At 42.4% G+C, this 24,255-nt stretch overlaps 1 long non-coding RNA gene across 1 annotated transcript in view; it reads left to right on the top strand.

Annotated features, from left to right (window-relative positions):
• Positions 1–21,967, top strand: part of LOC138510976 (uncharacterized) — a 93,727-nt gene extending 71,760 nt beyond the window's left edge. The window contains exon 2 of the long non-coding RNA XR_011280506.1: positions 21,454–21,967. This is a non-coding gene — a long non-coding RNA (uncharacterized lncRNA). The remainder of the gene's footprint in view (positions 1–21,453) is intronic.
• Positions 21,968–24,255: the final 2,288 nt, after the last annotated feature.

The raw sequence follows: 24,255 nt of genomic DNA, 5'->3' as shown, positions 1-24,255 counted from the left end.
GCACCATCCGCACTCTAGGGACAGGCACCCCTGCTAGGGTTAGGGTGTTCTTCCTGAGGGCCAGATTAACTCACTATCTTGTTTTTCCTTTGTGGATATTATAAAGTTCTGACAACCACTTTACTTGATTTTAATACACAGATATTCTTTCTCCCAAAGAACCGTTTCTTTGTGTACCAGAACTGTTTCTTAACGGTTAGGGAAGGCAGTAGTACCCCAATAAACCCTGTGGTTATTTCCTATGCCTTTGCACGACAGCAGCTGAGAGGTTTGATCCATTGTGAATACATTCTCGTCTTACGCTGGCAACACCATAGTTTAGGTTATAAAACACATTACATAGGAAAATGCAAAACCTTTTTTCTCTGTGCTAATTGACCCTCACCATTAACTTGTTTAGCAAAACCCTTAACGGCATACCACACTTGATGTATTTTCATGGACGTAGTGAGGGAAAATGTGAGAATGTAGGATTGTGAGTATATAGCAATTGGTAAGGGTATGCATGGTGTTAGTGGGATACATAAACAATATTGAAGATGTGTGAATGAACCTGAGGAACTGCTACATGTCTTTTTACTACATCTATTAGCTTTGTTCTGTCTGTAAATATAATAGCTTTCACATGTGCTTGTGTATTTCAACTAATGACCAGCTATGTAGGGTCCATTTAAATATTTATGTTGACTTTACAGGGCGTTTTGAATTGGTGATAACTTCATCGCAAAATGCCCAATCAAGTTGCGATATTTAGTTATATGGGCCCTACATACCTATGAATTGCTTCTAAAGCTTCAAATATCTAAACAAGTGATCATATCCACTGATAAAACAAAACTAAGAGACATGGAAAAATTACTTACGTTCAGCCCATTGGGCAGACATGTTTGTTCCAAGCCTATTAGCAGTGTTATGTGTGCCAACACTTCCTAGCCAATTGTAACGAAACAAACAATGCAAATCAGCACAATTGGATGATTGGAGAAAACACATAATTGTACAAATTGAAATCAGCAGGGAAACAAAATAGCCCTTTTAAAACCGCATTCAGCAAATCTCCTACTAACATACATAGCTCTATCGCCCCTAACAAAATGGCTTCTGTTGTGGCAGGGCTTTCAGCAGGAAGCCTGACAAAGCACCTGATTGACACCAGGGCCTCTCTCTCAATCGTATCTTCATGAGCTGTGGCAGCACGAGGGCAAGACCTGCTGCTGACAGACATGACAGCCTACTGGTTTTGCATTCATCTGTTAGCTGGAGTCTACAAGTATGCTGGGAAATTTAAGGTATATTTTGGCTAATGATTGCGTGTGGGGGGTGACCTTAGGTGTGCCCCAGAACCCTTCACTCTCACTGCATATATGATGCCTAAAAGTAAGCTAGGCATGTTCCAGATGAAGTACAGTATGCGCTGGAGCATGTGGAATTGGTCATTGTTCTTAATGGGCCGGATTTACAAATGCTTCCCTCAGGGGTGTTGCTAAGTCTGGAAAAGACCCGGGGCTACGCTTATGTTGGAACTGTCGGGACTGGGGGCTAGCTAGCCTTTTGTTTGTAGCTCTTGAGATTCTATATGGGGCTACAACCAAAAGACCAGGTGCTATAGCCCCCTAATCCCCCCGCTAGCAACGCCTTCTGTGAAACTCTGCGGGCGTGTGCCGTTCTGCCCGCCAGGTTTCATCCTGGCGGGTGGGACTCCAACTCACCACCGCCATATCTCTTCCAGCCCCAAAGGGCCCTGCTGCAGGGCAGTGAATGGGAATGGAGAGGGAATAAGGGCCGGATAGTGAAGGAGAAAGGTAGAGGAGGAGCAGGTGGCATGAACACTAATGGGACTGGAGAGTGGAGGATGCAGAAGCGTGAGGGAGAGTTTGAGAGCTAGGGATGGCAGAAGATAAGGTGATTGAAGGGAGCCAGGAGAGGGTAAAAGGCTCAATGGGTACAGAGAATGAACAAGTGCGGGTTAATTGATCAATAGTTAATAAGGCAAAACAGTGAGGGTGAAATGCAGACCAAAGAGGATGAAAGGGAGATGAAATAGAGAGCTGGGGTTTCAAGAGTGTAAGGAGAATTTGGAATAATGGAGGTCTGAAGAGTCAGGGGAAAATGAGGGAGAGCAGGAGAAAGGGAGGCAAGTGAGTGAGGAATGGGGAGTGGAGCAATGCAGCAATATAGTCAAAGGGAGTCTTATGTGGGTAAACGAGGGAGGGAACAATTGAGTGAAGGAGGCAGGTAAGTATGCAAATAACAGCAATACGAGGAAGAGCATGGGATCTTAATTAAAAAGAACCGTTGGCAGAAATGGGGAAAGAAAAAGGCAGAAGGTTTAAGGGAATGAGGAACGAACAGGGGACAACATAGTGGGCAAAAAGAGCAGGAAAGCGTGGGATAGTAGAGAGGAAATTTCTAGGAAGGAAAAAAGAGTTGGACAAAAATAATGTTGTATGGTTGAAAATGCAAGGAGCAGGGAAAGGAGTGAAAGGGGAGCATATTTGTGATGCAAGGTGGGCAGGAGCTTGCCCTAGCTGCCCACCCATACTCCATCATAGCTGCAATAGATACATGAACAGGTAAACAATTGGAATTCTGCCACATAGATAAGGTTTTATTGAAAAGAGCCAAAAAGATACACATGGTTGACAAAAATCCCCTTTTTTTGAGTTCTCTGTGTTCGCCTAATACCAGGTTGGCAGCTAAACAAGCCCAGATGAAGCCCATGGTCAGGGAACAGGGCTGGGTGTGTCTATAGGATGGCCAACCATCCCGCATTCTATTGCACTATCCCAATTTTATAGGCCATGTCCCGTGTCTATCCCCCACAGCCAGAATGGGACTGGAATATGCCTTGACTTTTCTCCTCTGAAGCATGATCAGCTGTCCAAAGTCATCCCAGCTCACATTTTTCATGTGACAATTAAAAACGCAGGGATGCACATTGCCTTCCCCACTTCTGCTCCAGCCGCCCCAGGTTTAGCTTTGTAACAACCTACCATTTCAATAAACATGTAAGAGGTTGATGACCACGGCACATGGACTCCTGGGTAAGGACTGTTGTCCCTTAAAAGGTGTGTATATTGGTGATAATAAATGGTTGGGGGTATAATGCTGCATGCTGTGTGAAATATTGGCTCAAGCAGATTAACATATATTGCATTCTCTTTCACTGTGAATAAGTTTTTTGTAAAAAAAAACAAATGATATTGCTTTTAGGTCCACATTCCATTGAAGGCTGCTACTGCAATCTTGCATTCAGGGTTGCAAAAATAAAGGCATACCTGTCTTTTTGTTTGACCTACTGCTATAACAATGTTTATAATGTCAGGTTGGTTACTTATGTGCTTGGTGTACTTTTCAAAACATTGATAGAAAACTTAAAAAAATGATTTCGTCTATGTAGTCAAGAGCAAAGCAGTCTTTCTGCACAGCAACATATTATTTTCTTTCATGGCATTAAATATTTACTTTGGCTGCGTGCATATTATCGGCTGCCCTTTTCTAGCTGCCGTCACCTAAACTGAAGACTTTTAAAGTGCAATTTGCATCAGATTACAGATTGGCTTTGATAGCCTCCAGCGGCATTTACACCACTTTGCTTTTTACTCTGGTTGAATCTGCATTAGTACCTTGCGAAAAGAGCAATTACTAACTTTTCTGTGGCCGCTCTGGATGCCTGCCCCGTGGGATTAAAGAGCATTCTTTTGTATCCATTCTTATTTAAGCAGCCCAGGGTGCTACAGACTGTGTCCACCCCTAACCATAGACAACGGGGCGTAATCGTATTGAAATGTGCCCTCATGCACCATGGCAAATGTTCAACCGAGCCCTGTAAGTGAGTGCCAAGACTGCTTCTACTTCTCCTCTGCCTGACTGCCAGCAGGGAGGGATGAGGGTTTGTGTGTTGTGGCTAATGTGAAGAATTTGGGAGTGTTGCGGACCAGGGCAGGGCAGGGCCGCTCACGCTTTGTCTATCATCTGAGTGCTAAATCTGTCTCTGAGAGTCGGGGCAAGGTTCAGCGTGTGCATAGGTGGAGGTTTTGTATGCTATCTGAAAACAGTTCTAAACTGCTCTTAAGGTGATATGGAGTATCTACTGTTGAATATGGCAATAGTGGTCATAGCTCCATGATTTGATTCATGCACACAAACACAGCAGCTGATTGAATATGTGCACACTTACACAGCAGCTGATTGGATGTAGTCACACCATAAAGTAAAGTGAATCAGATAGGATGCATGCACTATGATTGGATGCATGCACACCAGGAAGAAACAAGATAATCAAATTACAATATATCCAGCCTAATAGCCCATGCTACATAGGCATATTTTGACCAAGCTGGCTTTGCCATCTTTATGCCAAAATCAAAATGAATGTGGAAAGAATTCATTTTTTCTGTGGTGGGGTCGACTAGACCTAAAAACCTAAAAACTGTGGTCTTGGGTTGCATTTGTGGGGTGGACCTTTAATCACCTTAGCCAAAAACAGGCCCACCACTTAGGAAGCAAGTACACGGTTGTACACAAAGCAGGTTCATTGTACAAATGCTCTGGGTAGCATTTAGCTGGTGTTGCAGGACCAAACTAACCCATGTCTCAACAATGCAACATCAGTTGGCAGTTTATATACTTTCTTGCTGCAAGAAACACTCCCAGATACATTTTATTACTCTCCAACCACCAAATAGGATTGGACAAAACCTTTTCAAAGAAATGCAATATTTCCCCAATTCTTCCATTTTCATTGGTCAAGCTTATCTTTATTATTACCTACAGATCATATTTTGAAACACACCTCTTCTTGGGATTGGTTGTAGTAGGTCCTAACATCGGTGCATAGTTTAAACAGTACTATTGAAAACATAATTCATTGCTACCAATAACTGGCCTAAAACCTTTAATCTTTAAGTATGATTACACATGGTAACGTTGAGTTATTTTAGCAAATAGAGGAAGGTCTGCCAAGCCATTATTTCACTTGAACTATAGATAGCCATCACCATTCCACAGACTTTTGGCACCTTTAAAAATACCTTCTAGGTTGTATAGATACATACAACCTCTAATGGCCTGGAAAAATACTTAACCGAACAAATAACTAATGCCCTCTAAAGATTTGAATACAAAGAGAAAGATAACATCTGTTCCCTTTCAACCGTTCCAATCTATAAGGCTCCCCCTTTATCACACAAATTGAAAATCCTGATTGTCTGAGATTTGTCTGCATTATGAGGAGATGAAATTTAATTGTATAGCCCCTTTTTTCTCTTAAAAAGAAATACTTGCATTTTTTTTGCAATTTTATTTGTGATGGCACTTTGTATGTAAATTGTGTATATAAATGTAGGCAGAGTTGCAGTTGAGTTGCCTGCAGTCTGCTGGTCTGTGAGGGAAGACTTTTTTCCCTGTCTTTGCTGTTTCGTTTTGTGGAGGAGGAGCAAGCCATAAATACTCTGGTAGTCTGCAGTGCGGGAGCGGATTTGCGTTGAGTGGCCTGCAGTCTTCGCAGTCCACGTAGCCCAATGAGATCAAGAGGGCAAGAAGGTAGGAAGCACAGAACTGCACTGACTTTTCATCTTGGCCGCTTCCCTTGTAAACAATTGTGAATGCCGACAGCCGCTGCGCACCTTGAGTGACTGTGGGATATTACCTTTGAAATCTTGTGTGCTGTTTTTAGGTACCCTTAGAAACTACAGTCCTTAGAAACTACAGTTTTTGAGCCAAGTCTTCTGTGTCTTTTACATTGTACCCAGGTGTCATGCTGGCAATGGCTCATGGTAAACAATCCACCTACAATCTTCAGAAAACTAAAAACAAATGCCCTGGCAAATCAAATTGATATAAATGGGGTGCTTCCATAGCATTCCTTGGCAGACGTTTCCATTAAATGTGAAGAAGTTGTTAAGGGAAAGTCTAGGGATTCAAATTGTGTGGAAAAAAACCCACTACCTGTCCGGCCCAAATTACAAAATATTTCCGCTTTAAAAGTGCTATAACTACCAGAGCGCTGGTGAAGGTGGTAGCAGTGGAAGAGCATTTGAACATATCTACAGGAGTATTATCTTTGGGAGCCACTTCAACTACTACATTTGGTGAATTGACAATACTTTGCTCCTAAAACTGTGCTATCAATTAAGTGCAGGAAATCGCCTGTTGGAGGGGGGGTGGACTACCATTTTGTAATCTGAAATCCACTAGAGTCGGCCCTTTAAATGGTGCAGGGAGCTCGCTAACTGCGGTTCCCCCGGCTGCCCTGTTGGCAGAGTCAGCCCCATTTGCACAGGCCCATCTTCACCCACCTTTTGACCTGGAGGTGCGCCCTCACAAAAACTAGCTGCTACATCAAATTTGTTTTGCCAAACAAGTAATTAGTGCTTGAATCAGGTGGGATTAATAGTGAGATGCTACAACCATCTGAGGGGGATATGGCCCACTGAGCAAGGAAAGATGAAATAACAGTGGGAGATCTATCAGATCAACTGGAAATAGGGATGTTGTTGGACGTCCTGAATTTTGCATTTATAATACTTCTTAAACTATGTGTAAGGATTCATGAAGAAGTTTTAAAACAAAACAACCATATGACTTCACTCCAAGATGATCTACAATCATGTTTAGAACTGGTCCGGAAAGGAGGGGTGGTGCCGGAAAACGAAGTTCCAGGGAGATCCCTGGTAAACTCAACAGAAGTCCAGTTGATCATTATTCCTTCCCAAAGTCCATCTACCAGGCACAGTGTGTTTGAATTGTCAGTTCAATCACCACTCTGTTACCCTACACATAAACAACGTCTTAAGCTGAACAATTGGAACAAAGCAGTGGTCTCGAAGGGAGAATCTATCGTGTTACCTGAAGCTGATTTATCGCCACCTCTGAATTCAACAGTAGCATCAGGGGGCAGTCAGAGAAAGCTAACGAGACGGCGGAGGAAAAAGGGGACTCAGCAGAAAAATGTACTCCAATCTAGTGTGTGCACTTTGATCAGTTGGCTTCTCAAATACGACATGGCTGCCCCTTCACTGCCTGACAATTCAAATAGAAGCCCGTCAGTGGCAGCCACTGAAGTTCCCAGAGTTACAATTACTATTTCCGAGACAGCCACCAACACAGGAGGTAGTGTGGGGCCGTTTTGGAGGAAACTGTGGTATGTACTGCACAGGAACCAGAGGCAGACGTCAGTGGACCAAGTTTAGATCTTAGAAAGGTCACCATAAGGAAAAATTAAAAGAAGGGTCGGTGCCCGCATATACATAGAAATGAACTACTCAAAGTGTGCAGTAAAATTCCACTACGCATACTGATTTTGATTTCATAGAACCTGTGAAAGCATGAGGGTGCCTCAAAAATACATTGTGGCTTACCTGTTACGGCCTCTCTAATTCGAGCTCAGGCCAAGTCATTGGAATTATTGGGGTGTGAACTAGATAAGACTTTAAATTTGGCAGAGTCTGGTTTGTGCTTCAATTGCTGTGCTAAACCCCATAGCCCTGTGAGGGAGGTCTTGCAGACATAGCGTATCCCTCATCCAGTCAAATTGGACAGTGCACAGGCATGGCAGTGGCTGAAGAGCATGTTTGCAGGAGTAAACGGTCCCCAAAACTGAAATGTATCCCTAGACTCTTGGAACACTAGAGGCCATTCTCATTATTTCCAAAAGGGTCACTCAGTGGATCTCCTCTCAAAGCAAGTGATCTTTATGCTCCAAGAAACATGACTAACAGAGCAGTTTCTGATGGGTGGTTATCAAATCCACCAGGTAAAAGCAAAGTAGGGCCCTCTGGGGTGACCTTTCAGAGGGATGCTGATTGGTGTTAGCAATGTACATTATTCCTGTTGACTTTTTCCGAGAAATTTAGAGGGGAACGTGTTGGCAGTAGAGGTGGTTTTGAAAGGATCTCCAGTGTGGAAATGGCTTCTAGTGATTAACATCTATGATCCCCGGGTACCAGGTCCTTGGAGGGACAACTTCTGGGAGGACCAAACAGTTTGGAAGCTTCACAAACAGGTAATAGACTGTTTTGGTCAGAAGCAAACATTGCTAGAGCATGCAAAATGGTGCATCATGTAAAGCAAAGATTGAAGTTTGAACCATTGTCCGGTTCTGTGAATGAAATAGAACATTATCTATGAGTGATTGCTCATAATACCGGGGAAATGAGGGGTAAGGCAATAATAGGGTTGGGCAAAAGACCTATCCATTGTTACGTCCCGGAAATTAAAGTAGCAAAATGAGCCCTTAGACAAAAATAATGAGTCAATATTAAATTTTATATCGCCTCACCTAGAGTTAAATGTGAAATCTCTAGGCTAAAATGCCAGTATAGAATCTGGCTTAGAAGGGAAAAAAAGAGGGCAACATTGGAAACTGGCAGGTGTTCCTTGAAACGCTATTAAACGGCAATACAAGAAGTATGCGGAGCATATTATCCTCATTCAGGAAACCCTCTGAGTTGCTGATCTTAACCCCGATTTCAGAAGGGTCTTGGGTAAACTTCACAGAACATAAAATGTATACAAAAACTGGTGACTCACAGCATAGCAGACCAATCACGTCAGACTGGCCCATTGTGTTCAATTTTAGAAATATCTGTGAACACCTTAAAAATCTTTAAAACTCTAGGGTGCCCGGCCCAAATGGGCTTTCAGCAGCCACACTGAAGGGGGATGTTGCATTATGGGGGGAAGTTTTGTGCCACTTGTTTGTAATGGTCTATAAAAACAGGACCATTCCGGATTCCTGGAAGAGATCAAAACTGGTCCCAGTTTTTAAAACCGGTGACCGTTTGGCCCCTGAAAATTACCACTTATTGTTGATGCTCGTCATAAATGGAAAGGTATTTGCCTCCTATGTTCTTGAACTTTTGCAGGGTTGGGTACAAAGCAGCAACATCCTCCAAGCTTTTCAGACAGGCTTTTGTGTTCGGTCGGGCACAGTCCACAACATTAGAGCTCTGGACACGATAATATCCCAGGCAAGGTCTTCTCCTAGTAGCTCAATGTATATTGCTTATGTGGACTTTAGCTCTGCTTTCAACCAGGTGGATCGAAAATATCTTGTGGTGGAAAATGAGAGACTGGGGGTGTGCGAGTTGGCTCTTGGAAGTGATTATGGCCCTGCATGCAAACACTTCTGCACAGATTCGGCTGGGTAATAATGGCAGCTTTTCCAAGCATATGAGAATAAACAGGGGGGTTAAACAGGGCTGCATATTAGCCCCGCTACTTTACAAGATTTATGTGTCAGATCTGTTGGCTAGGCTGATGTAAAAGGGGGTGCGTGTTCCAAAGGTCAGGTATGTCTCTATAGTTGGTATGTTGTATGCAGATGATTTAGCAGTGTTTGATCACATGTTGACAGGGTTTAAGGCTATGCTAAATGAATTGGGTCTGTGCACAAAAGAGAATCAACTGACAATAAATGGAAATAAAACTAAGGTAATGTTAGTGTAGACAAAATAAATCAACAGAACTAAGCTCATGACAACAGTCGGAACAATTGAGTACACTGACACCGATAAATATCTAGGGCTCGAAATGTCTGTGAGTCTGGGATACCGGGACATTATAGAAGTCAACTTCAGACGGGCGAAGCAAATTACTGGTCTATCAAGGAGATTTATGCTTGAACACACTAGCTTTTCTTTGAAAGGAATATTGGCTCTATGTAGGCAGTGGCCATGCCCAACGATTTTATATGGCGTTGGGAAAACTGAAATGGCTGCAGAGGGTACAGTCTTGTTTCTGGAGATCCATTTTGGGCATACTGCGATCTTCCTCGATGGAATATGTGCGACTTGAGTTAAGTTGGATATCCCTGAGAGTGTAACTGGTGGCACGTAAGGGCATCCGGATTTTGAAGTCAAAGCTGGCACCCCGTTGCCCTCTTTTGACGAGCCTCAGCTTTAGTTATGAGGTAAAATTGATTGGGAATTCTAGGTCACCTCATGTCAAGTTGTTTGGTGAATTATGTAATAGCATCGGCTGGTCGCCTGATTACGGACTATGTTCTGCATTTGAAACATTAAAGGGAGTCTTTGTCAAGCGGTTGACAAAATGAGATTGGCAAAGTAATTATGACCATCTATCTTCACTAAAGGATTATGCGAGTGTGGTACTGGTGGTTCATCGCTGTATGAAACATGAGCGATAGCGAATACTCTGTCCAGACCTTGATGTTCACGATTTCCACATGAAGTTACGCACAAATCAGCTACCAGTGTTAGCAGTATGTGGTGCGAAATTAAATTTACCATGGAAAAAGAGATTTTGCAGAATCTGTAGGTTATCACGAACCACGAGTCAGCCAAACACATACTCACAGAGTTCCCAAGCCTGGGTCTGCTTTACAAGGTATCCTTGGGGCCCTTTCTACACGATTACAACTCCATAAAATCTAGTGAATTCTGCGTCTTCTGTTTAAATACGGAATCTTTGAGGGTCATATTAGCCCTATGTAGAGTCTGAAGAAGGGCCTTTCCCCTCCACGATACCAAAATTTTGGTGTAAGTAAATATGTTTGGAAAATTCCTTGAGAATATGGCTAAACCCTTGCTACTACCTCCACATAATAAAAAGTACTAATAGAAAATTGGAGCATAAAAGCAAACTTGAAACTTTGCACTTTTGAAATCCCGCAATCCAATGCAAGGTAATTGCAGTTTGTATTTGTAGTTCAATATAAAGTATATGCAATTATTTTAGATTTTAGACTTTAGACCGAAAAGTCTACCATCTTGAATGTGCTATTTTAAGGAACATCAGAAGAAAAATGAGTAGGAACCTGTAACTCTAAATTGTATTTCTTTGTAAATAAGTAGATTTAGTAGATTTTGTGGGTACTTGGATACCTAAGGTTAAAATGCATGTAGACATTTGTATGTGTTCTTGTTCTGTTTGTATAAAATGGCTTATGTATTGAGTAATATTGCTTGTAAAAGTTTGCTTTGAACTATGTACAATTATAATAAATAAATACAAATAAAATAAAAAATAAAAATATACATTTAAAATCTGTTTTTATTTGTTATGCTTATATGTGGTGTTTAAGGTTTATATTTCAACCAAATGCACAATAAGGATTTTGGACAAAAAAGAAACTCCTAAATATCTTTGGGCATTTAGCTTATCCCGTGTTTTACCACTGACCAGAATAAACAAAAAACCTCTTTTGGTCATGCTCTCAAACATCAGGAGGGATTACTCATTTACCTGCCTTCTGTGTCTGAAAACCTGTGTAGAAGTCAAAAAGTGCATGTTGCAAGAGAGCCCTAACCACTATGTTATGATTCATTGTAAAAGGGCACTAATGTTGAGATTAATTAATTGCCCATGTATTTATATTAAGGTAAATGTCTACCTTTACATTTGGCAGATTTGATATTTCATCTTTCTGCGGGCATGCAAGTTAATATTGTTTCAGTTCTGAATGAAAAGTAAACAGCGCTCAGTTTGCGGCACCGCAGTCATCAATATGGCACTTGCAACATGAATTTCTCATAATAGAAGGGACCTTCTTTGACCACCCTGACATTCACCCCTTTAGTTAATACTTTAACTAACAAATCATAATCATCTTCTTGAGGAACATCTCTACAACCATCTCTCACCCCGCTTTCAATACGGGATACTCCTCCAATTAATCATCCTGACTCATCCCCCCCACCATTTCTGCAATATACCCCCTTTCACACAAGCATGCCAATTTGGTGGGGGAAACAAAACATCCTCTGTGTGAGTACTCATATGGGATGAAGTAGTGTTGGCCCTAGTCTTAGACAGAGTTATGATCATCACGGCCGCACCTGTTGGTACCTGGGCAGAGCAACAACATAAAACAAACTGGCAGCATCTAAATCTTTACACCAAGGCTCCGCCCGAGAGGTACCCATGCAAACAAAGAGTCTAGCCATGAGTCATTGGTGATCCAAGATTCAGTTTCCATGACCTCTTTCGGTTTATGCAGAGCAGCGATAGTTCTGGTGAGCATGCCATTCTCTGTGTCATTTGGAGGCACAGATGTACAGCAGGTACTCCCTATGTTCTGGCATACTCTGCCCTCCATTGCTGTCAAGTATATATATACTGGTTTTGCAAAGTTATGAGCCAGAGTGCCCACAATTCTTCCTTGATGGCACTAAACACTGACTTGGGAGTGTTTACAAAGAGCAAGAGTGCATACCTGGTCACCTGGAGCCAATTGGCATTTGCCACTGCTTGCATGCCAGGTGCCAGGAGGGAGGAAAAAAAAGGTTTCTCTGTGGCTAAACAACCAATATTGATCAGGAATGTCTGCTAATGCCTGTGAGGATGCCGCTGAGAGGCAGTTGGACCTTTTCAAGAAAAGTCTCTGATTTGTCCTCATGTGGTGATGAAGGGGATGCAAGGGGCACAGGGGACAAAGCGGGCACAGATGTAATTTCAGGCATTGGATGAGTCAGAATCAAATGCTCTTCAGCGATTACATTGGACGGGCACATGAAGGGGTGAGAGACTGCACACACCTCGTTGGCTGGAGTCAACTGCCTGTATACACGCTGTCCACAGATTTAGAAATTGTTGAGAAGGGCAGCCACAACTTCAGCAAAATCCACAATTCGCAGAGTGTTACTGCAGTTCCCATTTGTGGCAATGGGCCCTGTGCCATTGCCCTTAAAACATAGAAAAACATGTGTAAGTGTTTCTGGTTGTTTGAGCAGCGCCAGATACTGCAAATGATATTTCCATACTGTTCCGCACTCTTTGTTTATTTGTGCCACCCTTCATTCCGAGGATCCCCTCATTCCTCCAGCTGTGCAACTCTTCACCCCTTGCTCCCATCAATTTTTAGAAAAAATATCTACTTCCAAAATCAATTGAACTATTTTTGTGCTCCACTTGCCTAGCCACTGAACAATCCTCATCACTGGGCATAACTGATGCTGTAATTGACTACCCATAAAACTGCCCTCGAATTCTGCACAGGGCTAAGTGCACTAGGCATAGCACATCTGCTATCTCCATCTCATTTGGAATAAACACCCTAGAAACGCCAGAAGCATGGGGAATGAGAGAGCAGATTTAGCAATATCCTACGGATCTCTCTCTTCCCACCTTCTTCATATGGCTGTACCATACACTGTCAACTGCGAAACTATGTGCATCCATTATGGGATTTAACTTATCATCATCATTACTGAAAAAAACCATTGTCAACATTTTGTTTTCTTCTTAACATTTTCTCCTCATACTTCATAAGATTAGACAATTCTAATTGGTTTCCATTTGTCATCTTCAGACATGATAACCCAAGGACCAAAAAAAATTATTCCTTTTCTTATAGAAACATTATTTAAAGTCCATATCTCCATTCACACCCCCCTCACACTGAACTGTTGAGGCGTACTTCTATGCCTGCTCCGGCTCCTGCCAGATGGAGGGTTGCCAGTATCGCTTTGAGTGTCTTTTAGTTGGATCCAACTCTTATTGCTCTGTACCTGTACGGCAGCTGGAGTCACGTAGACAACTGTGTGTGGACCATGGAAATGCTGCTCTTTACAGTAGTGCACAAATGTGCGGATGTAGGCTCTATCCCCGTGGAGAAGCTGTATCTTGTGCTGATCCTCAGTAGTCTTGCCTTTTTCTCCTGTTTATTGGCGAGAAGACACAACCTGTGAAGATATAATATTAACACTTTTCGTAGCCAGAGACCATCTTTAAGCCATTGGGAGAACGGGCAAGCCATGAAAATTACATATTTGAAGTTACTGTACCTCGTAATCATGACCACAACATTGATAGGGAGCTCCTTGAATGGACCTGAGGGCCTGGGTAAGACCCACCTCACTAACCTCATGGTACTTCTGAGATTAAACTCCTTACACACTACACAATTCCCAACAAATCTACTTACCTGTTATTTTAAGTTAGGCATAAACCAATCCTCCTGGAGCTCAGCTGCGATTTGTCATCGAGAAGTGATGGATAATGTAGTTGCTCTAGGGCCAAAAGATCAGCTCTACAGGCACTACTACCGCACTACTACCTTGCCCTTCATGTCCTATCTCCAAAGCAAATCTGTGGGTCTATTATTTGGAACACCGGGACTGTGGTATACAGGGTTGGTAACTGTACTTATTTGGACACGGTACCCCTTTCCTGGGAATCTGTGAAGGAAAATATGCTGCTTCCTTATTAGTGTGAGCAGAGCACTTCACCAGACCTATCTCTACTGGCAAGGTTAAGGCTTCAATCAGCTGGGATAGCAGCAAAGCATGCTTGACAGGGGCCTCGTCAGACCTCCTAAATCCTCTTCTCTGCCATCTTGATAGCCCAGAATGGACGATGGGAGTGACATACTCAGATTCAGAATAAACAGTGACTGCCTTCCCCTTAACCATTTTTAGCACCTCTGATAAGTGCCACCAGTTCCACCTCTTGTGCAGAGTAATGAGAAGGCAACTGTTTCTTCAGTAGGCCATGGTACTCCCCATCCAGAAGATCCATGCTGCGCCCGTATGCCTCTCTCCCGTCTCTCAGTGCATGGCCGAAGACCCATCAACAGAAATCACCACACACCATTCCAAGGCATCTGCTTTCAAATTTACCCTCTATTCTTCTTCTTCTTCTTCATACATGGTGCAATCATGAACAATATTCTTAGTTTTACTGTGACTGGCTCAGGTACATTTTGAACTGTGGTAGCTCTCTCTGGCATTTCCTTCCTTCCTGCGGTACATCAAGTCGAAATAAAAACTCAATCGGTACCCACCATGTCTGATTTCTGATACCCGGGACCCAACTCAACAAAACTATCAACCCATAAAGAAACAATGATGCCTGAACGGGAAGCCCCTTAATCATACTGTCACTACAATAGGTCTGAAAAATGCACTGCTTCCATTAACTGGGGTTGAGCATGGAATACCTTCCTTGAAGAAAACAATCGATATCCACAACTTTCTCAGGATGTCCCTTCCCAGAGGATTTGCTGGGGTACCCATACAATACAACAAAGGGGATGATACATTTGTATTACTCACCTTGATATGAAGATCTTCAGTAAAAGCAACCGGCAGGACAGCCCCAGAGAATCTCTGTGTTTTGCCTGACAAGGGGACCTCACCTTACTTAATACAAAACGTGGTAGCTCCTGTGTCAACCATAAATGAAAATATTTGGTCACCTACCTGAACACCTGTTCGGGTTCCTCTTCAGGATCGGTGGTAATGGACAGGAATGGACACATCAGAGATCCCTGTGGGTTGTCATACACATGGCACATATTAGCACCTAGGAGAGAAAAATGATTTTGCCTGAAAACACTTGCTCCAGTGTAGTGTGCAACTGCTCCATAGGGTAAAGGATTCTTGTCCCATGCCTGCACTGATGCTTGTGCTTGTGCTGGCATGGTTGATGGGATCCCAAAGGTCTGTGCAGCCCCAGTTGCTGGGTTCTGTTCAACCGGTGCCTGCTGCAATTGCACTGGACCTCGGATATGTGGCAGAGTCAGGGCCTTCCCCTGTTGAGCTCCCATGTTAAAGTACTGAGGCCATTCACATCAGTGCTGTGACACATGCCCCAACTTACCACATGACCAACACTGAATCCCTTAAAATCCTCCATAATTGTTTCCTGTTGGTCCATTAAACCGGGGATCCATTCCTCTAAACTGTTCTTTCTCATCTACTACTCTTCACAATCTATCCTCTATCCTCGCAGGAAGAGGCCTAAGCTCCTCTTTCACATTTCCAATCCTTTCTCTGCTAAGTATCGATGTCACTCTTTCTTGCTCCTCCACCCTTAATCTAGCTGCTAACATAACAGTTGGGGGAGTTATCCGCTTCCTGCTCTCTACTGTCATCCTCTCTGCAGCCCTAACCATTGAAAGAGCTACCCTTCTATTTTCCTCAGAACCCCAGTTCTTAGAAATTGTAGCTGATGGAGGTATTACATGTGTCCGTCTTGCAAGCACTGGAATGGCTGCTGGGGAAAATAGTGGTACAAACTCAGGGTCTGTGTACCACGATGCCGGCGATAAAGGATAGCACCGATATAGGGGATGGTGTAGAAGAAATTCCAGCACCCTCCTTTTTTCAGCCCTCCCCCCCACAATTTCAACATTATGGCCCTTGACGGAGAACAAATAAGGTGGCTTCACCTTATTTAAACTGGCACTTCACAGTTGGCCCCCAATCCGAGAGGCTGAATAGTTCAAACAATGTTCAGAAACCTTTTAGGAAAAAAGATGTTTTTGTCTTCTTCGGTGGTAAGTCTTTATAAACATATACTGAATCGATGTATGTATATCAAGAAATGTTTTATTCACATTCCTGATATGTGTACTTGAAGTAGCGCTTATTTACAATGTGAGCGATCATCACAGTCTGCCATAGGTGTACATTTGCCAATGCATTTCGGAAAAACCTTCGTCAGGGCTGTACATGGGCAATATTTCGCTCAATAAAGCTATCACTTCTCTGATCAATGTTCAATATTTGCAAAACAAACATGATTTCTAGGCAAAAATTAAACAAATAACATCATGTTCAAAATATAATGCAGCACATACCATTCATTCTTGTTACAGTCGATTCATCACGAAATGGAAAAAAGAGAGTACATTTTAGTTTAGGTACGTTAAAGTCTACAATATCTGTGTATTAAGAAATGATCTATGAGCTTGTCATACCTGATTGGGTGTAATTCACATTTTCAAATGCTTGTAAAAATGCTTGAAGCAATGCTGCCCCTGCTGGGAGATAAACAAACCCTCAGCTCGTGTCACTCTCTAAATTATATTCACTACAGGAGCTAGCACCGAAGCGCGAGCACTCACCTCATGTCCGTGTTCTGATCCAGCTGCTGCCGTGTGAGCCGCGGGGACGCGTGCTTGTGCAAACTGGAAGCCTATTTTCTGCGTCGCCATGGAGATGGCACGAGGCGCCGTGGTCCAGCTGGAGAGCCGTAGCACGTACATCTCGCGCCCTCCCCCGGGTGTGCACCCTAGGGCGGGGATGTCTCCATGGCGACACAATGCAACTTGAGAAGCTACAGTAAGATTGGAGTGTATGCAAATAGAGCTCTCAATGCTCTCATGACTCCGTTGCCGAACGCTACCTGCAGACTGTGCAACCTCAGTTGTGACTGTAGAAAAAGAGTGGAAAATGACTCCTGTTAGATTAACAGAAGTTTTATAGCGTACCAAGTGGGATAATAAGCACAAAGCATATTAGTCAAACATATAAAAATCTATAGATCGTTCCTGTTAGATTAGGGCAATTAGTAGAGAGAGCTAATTCCGCCATGAACGGAATGAGTGCAAGTCATCAAAGAGTAATAAGCCACTCATGGTGGACCTGGGCAGTTTTTCAATGTATAAAGGCTTAATCTGCACAAAAGCAGAATGGTGTAAGGCACAATGTGGAAAAGTGCAAGATCATGTTAAGTGAAGTCACACATTATAACTAGGCTTCGTAGGGTTTTGTACATGTATACGTTGGCATTTACAGAAAGCACATGTAATTGATCTCTTCGTTTAGCCCCTTTGGTGTCAAGGAGCTAAGACGGTTGATCCAAAAGGTTGCTCGTTGGTCCTTTTTCTTCTGGAAGTTCTCATGAGGATCTCTTCTTTCTACTACCTCCAAAATTACAAACTTAATCTGGGCCAAATTATGTTTTCTGTCATGCCAGAGTCTGGCCACTGCCGAGTTTTTATTGTTGTTGTTCCGTATATAGGATCTTTGTTCGTTCCACCTGGTTTTAGCCAACCTAAGTGTTTGACCAACATAGTACCAGCGCAGGTGCATTTTATTACATATATCACGTTGTGAGAATCGCACTTAGCAAAACTTTTTAATTTGATTGTCTCTCCTGTGTGTGGATGGTTGAGTGATTCGCCTTTCATTACGTAACATTATGGCCCTTCCCGCTTTTTTCTTGCATCCTCCATAATTCCAAGATGTTTAACCGCTTTTCTAACTTCGAGCCCTTGTGCTTTGTAGTATGCAAATTCTCCAGTATCCCTGTATCTTAGAATCCCTGAGAAGGCCAAGAATGTATCATTTTCCCCTTAATCTCCTGCAACCATGCCCTGATATTTTAAAGTTTTGGCCTTATAGCTGGGCTTCACATGGCATAAATGATTCAACGGAGTCTCCATATTCCAATACAAGTTATCAAAAAATAGTTTCACAAAAAATCTGTTACTAAACCTAACCTGCGGCATGAAGAAACTTTCACCCAAGAGCTCCCTTTTTACCCTTTTCCAATTCCTTAGTCGCCATTCACACCGTACTCGCCTGTACCACAATTACCTCACTTAACTTTTTACTCCAATTCTACTTCTCAGTCATCCACAGAATACAACATTTTATCAAAAACTCTCACCGGCCAATATTTCCGAGATATCCCCGCCACTCGAGCATAGGAGGGGCCCAATGCTTTCCACTACTTCAACTCTGCTCTCGTTCTCTCTTCTTTTACTAGTATGGCCTTCTCTACTACAAAACCGCCTTTTTCTGACTACAGGAAGTTTCCCATTTGATATTTTGACTAACCAAGAAAATCGAGGTGAGGGGCTGTACCCGCACAGCAAATACAAAAGAAAGTCAAGACTTACTTCAGAAAAGTATCTACAGTTCGACTTACCTCAAGATACCACCCCATCTTCAAGTGAGGGCTCCAGCCAACGGAACAAGCAAACCAAAGAGTATCAGGAAAAGCTTCATAATGGGGGTGCAGTGTAAGATACCCCCTAAAACTTCTTAAATAGCAAACTAAGTAAAACATATATCAAAAGGATTTACAACACAAAACATTTCAGTCACTCTATCAAAAAACATCCACTTTTCCAAACCCTGCAAACTCAACTAATCTCACACCCAAGTCAATCCCTACCACCTAACCCCCCCGAAAAACTTAAATCAAGGAAACAACCCCTTTTCTACCCCTATTTCCCTCTCTTGCTTTACATCCCCAACCGTGTACTGATGTGAAACTGAGGTGCTCAGATGTGGTGCTTCATCAAATCGTTCTGCACTGCTAGACTGTGGCACCAGTTCTCCGGGGAGCAGACACACCTTTAACCAATATTGCATCCACATACCTCTTTTTTACCGTGCACGGAAGACTGGTCTCCAACGTCTGGTGCCGCAGCTGAGAGGTGTGGACAGAAGACTCACAATGTCTCTGAATGCCTGGGCTCCTACCTTGGATCACCAAATGTGGGGGGTGGAACTTTAATCACATTAACCAAAAACAGGCCGAGGACACTGACAGATAAAGCAAGTTTATTGTGCAAAAGCTCTGGGGAGCAGTTAGAGGGTGTTTCAGGAGCAAACTAACCCAAGTCTCAACAATACAACATCCATTGGCATCACACATATACTATATACTATAACAAAGCTAGACATATTTACGCCAACTACAATACCATACTGCCCCAATACATTGATAATTTGTTGAAAGCTGCAGATACCCAATAACAATGCATGGATGGCACTGTGCGATTATTACAATTTTTAGCACCCTTGCCAGATAAAGTGTCCCTAAAAATAATTACCATTCTGCAAAACCCAGGTTACCTATTTGGGACACCTATTGTCAAAAGGGGAGCGTAGATTCCACCCTCAGCGTATGGAGGCTATAATGAAAATACCTGTCCCTATCACACAGAAAGATATCAGAGGGGTTTTAGGGATGATTTCATTTTGCAGGCAGTGGATTTCCAATGTTTTACTTTTAGCAAATCCACTATTAGAGCTAACACTCAGTAGCACTCTGGTCCCCTTGCCATGTACTGATGCTGAGCAAGAGAGTTTTGATGTTTTAGAATCTGCATTGTATAATTCACACGCTTTGGGCACTCCCGATTAGACTAAACCATTTACATTGTGCATGAAAAGCAAGGCTGTGCGTTATCTGTATTATCTCAACAGCAAGGGAAAAAAACAGACCATGTGCGTATTCTTCTTCTACATTGGACCCAGTGGCAAAAGCATGTCCAAATTGTTTAAGGGGTGTAGTGGCTGCAGCTATTTCCATGACGCAAGCGGATGCCATAATATTGGGACACCAAGTTACATTGTCTGTGCCACATGCAATCGATATTTTATTGAATAGAACTAAAACACAGAACCTGGCAAATGCCAGGTTAACTAGATATGAGCTGACGTTATTGGCTCTAGATTTTGCTATACAACGTTGTAACACTCTAAATCCTACAACTTTACTACCCCTCCCATCCCATGAATCAAAAATAATGCATGATTGTGCATTAATAACAGATATTGAAATGAAGGGACGGTAGATTTGGTGGATACTCCAATTGATAAACCTAATGGTATATTATATATAGACAGCTTGCGCTTTAAATTAGCAGAAGGTACTACCACAGCAGCATATGCCATTACAACATTGAAAACCATTGTTGAGGCTTGTCGGGTAGCACAAGCAGCTCAAATTATTGTCTTTACCTGAGCTTGTGAGGTGAGCTCTGGTCTTGTAGTTAATATTTACACTGACAGTCAATATGTATTAGCTCACACCTTTGGCCGCTTATGGGATGGGAGAGGATTTTTAACTTCACATGGGCCAGAAATATAGCATGATACATTGATTTTGAAATAATTGTATGCACTGACCCTGCCAGGGAAACTAGCCATCATCAAATACAGCACAGACAAGGCCATTGTAACTGATGTGGCAAACGGTAATGCTTTTGCTGACCAAATTGCAAAGGCAACTGCACAGTGCCCTGTATCTCTTATGTATGTTACACACATGGTGCAGCCAGAGAATATCATATTTAATAATACCCTTGAGACAGTGTGAACTATTCAGGCTGAGGCCACTGAGCAAGAGCTTCAGGATTGGAAACTGTATGTGAAATGTGTATATGGATGTTGGGTGGACTCTCATGTATGAGCAGATGGCATGCTTAGTCTGCTGACTACAGTATGGAGCAACACTAAATTAAGATGAACATCAATTGTGTATTGTATAAACTGTCATGTCTGTGCTGTACATAATGTTAGCAATGGAGAAGGTGCACCAAAGGGACATTTTAGACCTTCATAGTTCCCTTTTGAAGCCCCATAATTGGACTTCATTGAATTGCCTCCATGTCAAGGAAATAAATATGTTTTAGTGATAGTATGTATATTTAGCACATGGGTAGAAGCATTCCCCTTAAAATACAGTACTGCATTAAATACTGCTAAAATACTCCTAAAGGAGTATTTACCCCAATTTGGACTGCCTCAAACTGTTTGGAGCAACAATAATGTGCATTGTGTTAATACTGTAATTGAATTAGTGCACTCAGGTGTTGGATTGTCTCTTAATGAAGTAGTCATGGGCCGCCAAGCTAATGTATGGGGCATGCCAAATCCAGATAGACTGAGCACTGTCCCTTACCCTTTGTTGATGTATTATTGTAAGAAGCTTGCTAAAACATTGTCCATTCTCCACAAACAGGTTGCTGATAACTTTCCAAAACCACTGAAGGAACCAGGACAGAGCATTCAAGTGAAGCGTACACCATCCTCTTTGCTACCTGCCCCTTTCGATATTGCATTGCTTGCTAAAGAGACCCAAAAGCCCCCTCCCAGTGGCAGGACTATTGATTTCTGTACTGTTAAGACAAGTCCCAAAGATATTGCTGAAGCAACAGTGGGTCCACGGTATAACTTGAGACTCAGGAAACTGTGAACCAACAGCTACTGAACTACTAACTGTAAAGATGAATCTCTTTGCATGAGGGACAGCTACCAATTGGTCGTGACTGCCATCTTTAATTAGACTACTTTCGGGTGCAGTAGCACAAAGAGACACTCCAAGAAGCAATTAAGCTCTGTGAAACCTGTCTTGTTGGAATTTATTTTTGCTGTTTTGTTTTTCTCCATACACAAGCTATGCTAAACCATGAGTGGATGGCTATTTCAACCCAGAGAGGGTCTGTGCATCTCCATGCTTCTATCAAAAAGAAAAATGATATTGGTCCAAGGGATTTGTATATGCAGTACTGTTAGGATTGATTGTTTGAGTGTTAGGTGGGTGGTTACTGGAATATTATGTAGCGCCATCCTTCTTTGGTACAGTAATCAGTGTCGATCCAGAAGGATGATAGAGAAAAATACTTTTGTTTAGAGTATTGAGGACCAAACACACTTCCCTACGGATACATTAGATATTGGTGGATCTTTATGGTCCTTAATGACAACATTTGGGTGGAAACTATTGTCAGTTATTTTGGTTTCATTGGCAATTTTCCTTTTCATGTGTCTTTGTATTAATTGTGTGCCTGCCTTGTGCCAGACAGCAGGAAACTTCAGAATTCACCACTAATGTTTTTATTATACAGGAGAATGTTATTAGAGATATGCTGGCCATTTATGTAACAGATTGACTTACTTAATGATATTATATTGTGATAACAGAACTTATGTTCAAAGGACCGATTGTAGAAAATTGTAAAAAATTGTAAACACCCTGTAAAATCAATGAACATTAGTTCTATTATCTGGTTAGTTCTGTGCACACGGTTACAGTTTGCTTGCTTTGCATAAAAAAGAAATCATTTGCTCTGTATATACTCATGTATTCTTGGAGCAGGCTACAGGAGTAGAAATAGCCAGGTGACAGCTGCATGTAGTAAACTGAAACCCTGGCCCAGTGCTCACATCTAGCCTGAGGAGTTAATGCCTGTCATAAACCAATGAGCACCAAATGTATAAAGGGTGTTTGTTCTCATAATAACTCCAGAAGAGGCACTGACGAAGTAGTTGCTTGTCGTCCCGGCCCCACTTAAGCGTGTTATGAATAAACTGTTTCTATGAAGCTTTGAACTCTTCTGTGCTGGTGTCTCATTAAGCTGTTTATAGGCACAGGCGGGTATTATGAAAAGTATTGCCCACAATGTTATGTGGACTCTGCACACATATGTTTAGCAAAATATAAAGTGCTTCTCACTGGACAATTCCATCATAACTTTGCTCCAAGATTGGATTGCAGATTCTGATCAGCATGTCAATAAAGAGTATGCTTCCTCGACACCAACCATTCCTGTGGGTGCCTGTTCAGAATACACCTACTCTCCAGAAGGCACTGAAAGAACAATATGCATTAATAGTTTTAAATACTTTTTTCACTTGTCAGAATTAGCTCATTTGAGACACTGGAATTCAAGTGGTTCATGGTTCAATCTTTAGTGTCGACAATGGTGGCGTGTATGTATGGGTGGGCGGGTGCCGCCCCCTCGCTTGACTGCCCCCCTCAAAGCTGGGGTGTGTCCCCCAGTTACTTTTGTTTTTGTTTTTTCAATGTGCAAAATATGCACAGCACAATGATGAGAGGGCAGCGGGGCATAGGAAGATCAGCCGCGCCACCTGTCATCATTGCGCTACTAGCATAGGAGTACACTAATTGCAGGGGGTGGGATTTCCGGTCGTGCCATGGATGATGTCGGAGAGCTAAAGGTCCGAGGTAAGTGAATATTTGTTGTGTGTCTTGTGTAAGGTGGTTGTATGTCTGCATGCATGCACGTGGGCTTGTTTCAATACATTTGTGTCAATATGTCCATGTGTGAATGTTTGTTTTTATGTATGCATGCATGACCGCTGCATGTATGCATGGGTGAATGAAAGTGTGTATGTTGTGTGAATGTATGAATGCGCACACGAATGAGCGAGTATATGTTATGAGAATGAGAGCATGTGTGTTCCTGCCCTGCATAGATTGTATGAGGGGGGAATCGCCCTCTTCTTTGGAGGGAGGGATGCTACTGGCAGCATTGCATTAATACTGGGCATCAAGGGTAAATCAAACATAATAGGTGCAATGACATAGGTAGAGTGGCATACTTAGGTGCACCAAGTCAAGCTATACTTTCTTACACTGGCATGGTATTTGTTATTGGGCATCAAGGGTAAAGCAAACATGAAGACTATTACGTAGCAAGACTGGCATACTTGGGTTCAGCCAGTCTAGCTATACTTTCTTATGTGGCATGGTATTTGTATTTGTTCCCGGGCATCAATGATAAAGCAACCATGATGAGTGATATTACATTGTTATTTTGTATATTTTGTATTTATTGGATATTTGTATGCCGCCTATACACATGTTTTTCCAGGTACCTCAAGACAAGATGGGGTGGGGGTAATAAGAGAATAAAAAAAAATAGTGGTTATATTGGTCTTGTGAAAAGCGCACTGTGCAAGTGCTTGAGAAGGATGTAAGTGTAGGGAGTTAGGGGTTAGGGGAGAAGTGCAGGAAAGT

Source organism: Ambystoma mexicanum, chromosome 6p (assembly GCF_040938575.1).
Source record: "Ambystoma mexicanum isolate Mex_15411 chromosome 6p, UKY_AmexF1_1, whole genome shotgun sequence".
In the NCBI taxonomy this organism is placed as follows: domain Eukaryota; kingdom Metazoa; phylum Chordata; class Amphibia; order Caudata; family Ambystomatidae; genus Ambystoma; species Ambystoma mexicanum.
The sequence above is the reverse complement of the archived record's forward strand: the minus strand, read 5'-3'. Positions and strand labels throughout refer to the sequence as shown.